This window comes from Empidonax traillii, unplaced genomic scaffold, assembly GCF_003031625.1.
Source record: "Empidonax traillii isolate 1590-97213 ecotype Southwest subspecies unplaced genomic scaffold, ASM303162v1 scaffold424:size506307, whole genome shotgun sequence".
Classification (NCBI taxonomy): domain Eukaryota; kingdom Metazoa; phylum Chordata; class Aves; order Passeriformes; family Tyrannidae; genus Empidonax; species Empidonax traillii.
The window spans coordinates 127,052-134,600 of NW_020955617.1; the positions used below are offsets into that span (position 1 = coordinate 127,052).

At 39.2% G+C, this 7,549-nt stretch overlaps 1 protein-coding gene across 2 annotated transcripts in view; it reads left to right on the forward strand.

Moving 5' to 3' along the window:
• The window catches only part of ERBB4 (erb-b2 receptor tyrosine kinase 4), a 369,309-nt gene that overhangs the window by 75,626 nt on the left and 286,134 nt on the right, over positions 1-7,549 (forward strand). The gene's annotated exons all lie outside the window — the stretch shown is intronic.

Below are 7,549 nucleotides of genomic sequence, written 5' to 3' on the forward strand. Positions count from 1 at the left end.
TTGTGCAATTTTATGTTGCCTGGAAAGAAACTATGATTTACTTGATTGAAGCTCCCAAAAGCAGAGAAAGTAAAAGGCATCAATCTCTCCCGCTGGAAATTCTGTAACTGGGCAAGCTATAAGCTGATATGCTTTGAGTGTCTGCAAAGTGTAGCTACTACTAAACAGCCCAAATGGTAAAACATTTTGTAACAGAATAATGCCCTCATTTTACTCTTTCTGATCTAATTTGCAACTAAGTTTTCCCTTGGGAGATGATAACAATAAACTCTCCTGGAAACTACTCTGCAAATATGTTGAAGACCAATCAGGTATTACAGTGTAATGTCAAAATTCTTATTGACTTGCTAAACATGTACTTGTCCATAGCTTTTGTCAGGACAGAGAGATGTTGGCTGTGAAGATGGAGTTGTTATAGAGTGCAGACTTTGTCTAGGTCATACTTTTGCTCAGCGTAAACAGTTCTGGATTTATTGTGTGCACTCAGCCAGGCTGGGCACCTGAAAGTTTAAGCAAACACTTCTAAGCAGATACCCAAACAGAAGAATTATGTTTTAGACTGAAAATATTGGGAAGACACTCAGATACTGGTGTAAGCCTGCTCAGTTTCTCAGTTCAGATGATATTTTTAATGGAAAAGTAGGCATAGACACGTGGGGCAAGCTGACACTTGAGCTTAGGTCGAAGTCAGTCAGCAGGAAGAACACTTGGGTACATCTTTAGGAACTATATTTCAAAATTTGAAAGCAAAAAGATTGGGTTTTTTTGGTCCTGTTATTTACCTATTTTTCTATTTAATTTTCACATTCCCACATTATTTTATTATTTGGTTTATTACCATTTTGTTTTTCAAGACCCACATTGTCTTCCCAGCAATACTTTAGAACGTGAGTCGAGATATGCATTTCAAAGGCTCCCTGTGTTTTTGTCCAGCACCTTCCTTTCCAAATGCCAGATTTGGGCATTGATCTGCAGTTTTACGGTTTCTAGACTGGCATTTGCTTTGCCTTCAAGCCCTCCCTAGACCCTGCTGTAATGTGTATTAGCTTAGACACAACCTAACTTACCTCACATTTGCAACAGTGTGATTCATACATCATAAATAAATAGCTGCACAGCTAATCCTCCTATTCTAATGTATGCAAATTCCCACTCTTGGAATAACAAAATGTAAAGTCCACCCATTCAGAAGACAAAGCTTTAGTTCAACAACTCTCAAGATGGGTTCTATAAATTATGTAGCAAGATCTTAATTTACAAATTGCCACCACCTTAGCAAAAGACGCATATAACTGACTGGTGCTTCAGAGTTGAGGCAATGCTATGCTTAAACAACTAGTCTGCTGCTCAGGATGTTATTAATGTTTTGTAAGCATATTACCAAAGAAGGTTAGAAGTCTGTGAGGGCAAGAGTATGAGTTAAAGTTCCTACCAACTGTCTTAAATAACTGAATCACATTTTGATTCTGCAGCAGTGCAAGGCTCCTCAGGTACAGCCCTTGACAAAATCACGTCCAAGCCCTTCCTTTGCTTTGAAACATCTTAAAGCAAACTGAAAGACTACCAGAAATTCTTTTCGTGGTAACCCATTTGAATATAACCCACCACTGTAGTGTTTTGGACGATAAATTCTCTGCAGGTGCCAAGGCAGTTCGGTTAGGATGCACTGCTTCTGGATCAGGCAACTAGAAAAAAGGTTTTCTACAAGCTGTGTTCTGATATTGATCAGTGTGCTCAAACTTGAGGGATTTTTATTGAAGCTTGTACAGAATACCTGAAAAACCACTGATGCTCAGGAGGGCTTAACATCACAATTTCACAAGTGTTGACGTAATTAAAGGATGCACAGCACGGAAGGAGACAAGAGAGGAGCTTGTTGTGGAACAGAATTCCATACGTGCGTGCTGTGTTAGCTTTGATGTCTCTAAATGCAGTGTTCTCTGAGACACAAGAAATGTCAGGATGTACTACGTATTTCTCATGGTTATGGATGGGGATTTGGGGGAAACTGGCAACGGCCATGTGCCTGAATCCCATAAATAAGTCTACTGAACTCCTTTGAAAATCTCAGTTTATTGTGTCATTCAAAATTCATGACCCTGAATGAGCAATGCATGGAACAGCTAATTGAGTTCCATAAATTGCAATAGGCTTGCTATTTCTACATTTTGGATATTAGTGTTTCCCTTAGAGTTAGAATTGCAAGTGCTATAGCTGTTTAGAAGCCACTTTGTAGTTATTCAGTAAACATTAATTTTTTAATTATGACAGTGACAGGTGTATTGCATTGCATGGGTGAAAATGTATGAACAAATAATGAAAATTAATTGGTGGCTACCAGCACACTCACAGACATACCTGATTGAGTTTTGTGAAGGTGAATATTATGATTGCCTTGAAAACTTAAAGTTAAGCAAGTGTTGACTTTGCTGTATTGTGAGTTTTTTCCTCACAGTAAAAAATTGGTTTCCTCAGGAAAAAGTTTTGACCAATTGGATGTTGGGCAGTTCTCATCAGATATAAATGTGTACGTTTCAGTTGATCAAAAGGCAAAATGTGAAACGCTCTGTTGAAGTCGACTTGAGATGTCAAGCTTCTGAAGGAGGTGACGCGATCATGACTATTCACATTTATTATTGTAATTGTGACTTTGCTGCTGTTAACCTTTGTTAGGGAGGAAAGAAGGGTGATGCACTTAGGAAATATTTTCCCTTTGTATCACCTAAAATCTGACTTTGTTAGGATTTAATGTAATGTGACAAAGCCCACAGTTCATGATGGAGGGTCAGTCCAGCTCCTTGGATGGGAGTCAGGAGACGTCTGTTATCTGCTGGCAGCTGAGCCATGCTAGGAGCCATGCTGCTGCCTCATGAAATGGATATCCCCTGAAAATAGAAATGACTGTATTTGCAACAGATGGGATGAAAAGCATCCACTTGCCTTATTCCCTATGAGTATTTAAAGTTCTTTGCCCTTTCTGTCTTCTTTCTTGTGGTGGAAAAAGGAAAAAAACCTTCCTTGCGGAAACTCCTGTCCCCCCACCAGCTTTTCCCAGTAACTGCTTTCTTTGTAACCCTGACATGGCATCCTGACTTCCCCTGGGCACCAGAGCACCTCTGTCTCTCTGCAAAACAATGAAAAAAAAAGCAAAGGCTTTCATCTTTGTCCCTCATGTGAATTTGTTGAATATATATACTATTTTTTTGAATGTCTGTGAATTAAACACACTTGTTCTTTGGGTGAGCCTCATCTCCTGCACTTGTGTTTATTGGTGCTTTCAAGTGATTTTGAAGTAGATCAAAATGTTCATAACTTGTATGGAAAAGGGGAAAATTACCCTAAAAGATAATTAATTGTCTGGGGTCCCAAAAGTGTGAACTGACCTCTGTGGCAGGTTTCCACTGCCCTGACGCCATGCCAGGGACATGTATCCGGTCAGCTGAGGTGGAAGGGCTTTACCAGGTTATGTTCAGCAACTGGATAAATAACGTTTCTGCAGCTAAAATAAAACCCACAATATAGCTCTCCTTGGTGCCTCTGCCACAGCCCAGCCTTCCCGATGGATGTTAAGAAGGCTTAGTAGTGTTTATGAGAAACACTGGCTTCCCTAATCATTCATTGATCTGTTGTTCTCGGCAGAATGATGAAGTTTTCTCTGTTATTTTGCTCCGCTTCACTCAGATTCGCTTGATTCGAACCGAGGAGTGATTTAAGGTGGAACAGTCTTGCCATTTACTCCCAGCTGATAGGATAATTCTGGCTTTGCTGCTGGGAACTTGAGGAGCTTCATGCTCAGGTAATATTAGTTGTAATTGAGGGATTGGGCTGTCGAGAGCTCGTTCTTACAGTTCTTGCTTATCACCTGAAAAAGAACCTCCGAAAATAAGCGTTTTGGTTTTGGTGTCACTTTGGGCCCAGTTTCTCCCGCGCTCTCCATTAGGACTGCCTGGCACAGCTGAGGGCAGCAGCGGCCGCCATCTTGGGACAGCACCTTGACCGGGTCTGTTCTTATCTCAGGGTAATTATTTTTAGGTTTAAGAACAAAGAAATGGCTATGTTTGGCCTTGTAGAGGCTGTTAGAAGACCGTTTTATAGGCTGCCATGCCAAGGCTCTGCTTTCTAGGGGGCAGAACAGTGCTGGGCCCAGGGATAGCAAACCATGGAGCACAAGTACTCGTGTCCTGTCTAAAAAAGGAGATACAGAGCTTTTCTGTGGTGTATATATATATATCAAACTTGAACCGTGTGGTTTGGTGTGGTTTTAAAGCAGCTCATGAGGCTTTAGATTAATACTTTTGTTCCCCTGCACTCTTTTTGTTTCCTGCTTGTCATTTCCTCAGAGATGTTTCCTCACCTGCTTCCACACTGTCACGTGTCTGCTTGCAGGGCTCGATGGGCAGTGTCCCTTTTCCCTTTGGGACAGGGAGCCTGGGAGGTGCTGCCTTTTCCTCCTTCAAATCTGTAAATTCATTCCCGCTGCCCTGTCCACCTTTGGGGAGCCCAAATACATTTACCAAAGCAGTAGAAGTGCTGTGGGAGTCTGGGCCAGTTGCTGCCTCACTCAATGGCTTCTTCATGTAACAGGTCACATCTCAGGAGCTGGAGAGATGCCAAGGAGAGGGGAGATCACACAGGCCAGGAATTCCCAGTCAAAATAATGCTGTAATGGGGCTAGGGGGAAATCCCGCATGCTTTGGAGGTTTACAGAGTTCATTTGGTTTTCCTCACTGAAAATTTTTAGCTTTAAGTCTGTTAGTGATTAATCTGCCTCTTTCTGTAGGTGATGGGAATAAAATGCAGGTTATTTGCATCCTTGTCTCCTTTTCCTTTGTTTTTGGAGGGACGGGCTCATGTGAAATGTGTTTTTGCAAGAGCCTCCAGTCCTAGCAGGAGAATCAGGCTGGGAGGTGACACTCAAGCTACCACTGCTGTGAGTCGCTTCACCTTCTTAGATTAATGCTGCAGCCAAAAGAGCTCAAATAGAGCATTAGGATACCTGAATTCAGGATACCTGAAGAGAAAAGCCTTTAGCCTTGTATACAAAAGGATGAAAGGTTTGCATCATGCCTACTTTTGGCACAAGTTGCAGAGGAAGAGATCAGGCTGGCTGATCCCGTCTGGCGTGAGGATTTGTGAGTCAGCATGGAAGCCAACAGGGCTTGGAGTGAGCTCCAAGTGGGCGGGTGTCCATTTTCAGTAAGAATCATATCAAAACTTGTACTGACTGGCAAAGTGACTGTGTTAGCCAGGAGTGGCCAAAACCTGAGATGCCTGCTGCACTCCCTGTACACTTTTTTCAAGCTGGACCGCTCAGAAAATACATCGACCTGCAAAACAGGATATTCTCTCTGCGTTTTTCATTCATATTTCAATTTAAAACCAAAACAAAACCCTAACTTAATATATCAGACTATTAGATTTAGTCAGGTTTTTATGTTCTAGTAAATTAGAACGCCCCTGGTTTATTTTCATAATTTTGTTTTGCAAGGATGAACACGGCAGTTTATCCAGCGAGTGAATAGGTGTTGCAAAATGATGGAAGCCATGGGACTGGAAGGGACACTCTGGTTTGTCAAAGTACTTGCCATAATTTGTTATTTCAGCTGGATAAACCATACCAGGTGCAGGATTTCTTAGGCAGCTCACGATTATCAACAATAAAACTTTGTTATTTTTCTCTGGTTTTTCTCTTCTTTTCTTTCTCTCTCTCTCTTTTTTTTTTTTTTTTTTTTTTTTTTTTTTTTTTTTTTTTTTTTTTTTTTTTTTTTTTTTTTTTTTTTTTTTTTTTTTTTTTTTTTTTTTTTTTTTTTTTTTTTTTTTTTTTTTTTTTTTTTTTTTTTTTTTTTTTTTTTTTTTTTTTTTTTTTTTTTTTTTTTTTTTTTTTAAAGTTTGGAATGGAGATTTGCTGCTCTGTATGTGTCATTTCTGTACTGTGCTGAATTAGGGCTCTTTCAGGTGGACTTGCTGTTTGGCAGTAAATAAGACATATCCTAAAAATAGAAGACGTGGTTATAAGTGACAACAATTGGCAGGGAGGACTTGTTCAGATGCAGTTTTGGAACTGCTTTTAAATTTTTTTCCACTCTATTCCAAGTTAAACATCTATTTAAATTAATTAGAGCAATCATAGTATTCCTAGAATATCAGTGCAGAAATTGAAGCCATGTGAGTATAATTTAAATGTTTCCTGAATTCTGAAGACTGGCTAAAAAAAGTCAGCTTGAGGAAATTTTTGCATATGATGAAAAACAAATTCCTGACCAAACTGGCTAAGCTGAAATATCTGAAGGCAAAGAGCTATCATGAAATTGCTGGTAAGTGTCTGATTGTAATGGAATCAGTGTCCCAGGGTATAATGCAGCTCTGTATTTAATACTGAGCTGCTGAACCATACTTCTCAAGCTAGCTCTGCTCACTGGGCTCTCATCAGAGTCCTGTAATGACACTGGGCTCTGTTTAGATGGCATGTCTGGAAATAGCTCCAGAGCTATTTCAGCAGCTTCAGCTGAGTACAGGTGTTTGACTTTGGAAGGACAACTAGTACTAGATTTTGTGGCATAGAAATCTTTCCTTAGTTATACTATCACATGTGTTAATCATATTACAGACCTTTTATAAGCCTAATTAAAAGGCTCTAGCGGACTTAAATCTGAAATCATGACAAAGCACTGAACCAGCAAAGCAAAATCTTTTATTAATGATACATACACGACACATTTAATTCGATGCCTGCTGTTGCTTGTTGGGTTGTTTTTATTACAATATTGACTGGAGTCCACATCATTTTTGTTACAGTCTGTGCATGTTACTCAAAGCATAATTTTTCTTTCAGTGTTTTGTTTAAGGTATTGACTTTGCCACAGGGAAGGAAAAAGTGCATACAGCCACTTAAGCACACAAGTAGTGTTATCAATTTCTGTCCATTAAATATGCATAAGCCCATAAATATCCACATATACAGTGGATGCAGGCTGTTGCAGGCATGGGATTAGGTGAGCTTTGAGAAACATTATCAATGTGGAGGTCCTGTTTTTGGGAGCAGCTCTGGGCAGGATCACTCCCCCAGCATGTGTCCAAGTCCTGATAAGGATGGTGAGGTTTATGTGAGTGTTGAAATGCCACTTTTTAAAGGCATTTGCGTATTTCTAGGCCATTTCCTTCAATTCCTTAGAGTGAAAACTTTATTTTCTCCAAGAGCATATTTTTCTTGTTTGGGGTGGTTTTATGTGGGGTCTTTTTGGTTTTGTTTTGGTTGTGTCTTTTTTTTTTTTTTTTTTTTTTTTTTTTTTTTTTTTTTTTTTTTTTTTTTTTTTTTTTTTTTTTTTTTTTTTTTTTTTTTTTTTTTTTTTTTTTTTTTTTTTTTTTTTTTTTTTTTTTATAGTAACATCTTAGTTCTGTTAATCTTTTGGACTTTCAAAAAGTATTTCTAGTTATTGGGGTTTGGGATATTTTTTTCTCTTTACAACCCAGGCAGTCAATTCCTGAATATGAGCAGGAGGGTTATTGAGCCGTTCATCTAAAGGCAGCAAAATCTCAGCCAACCCAAAGA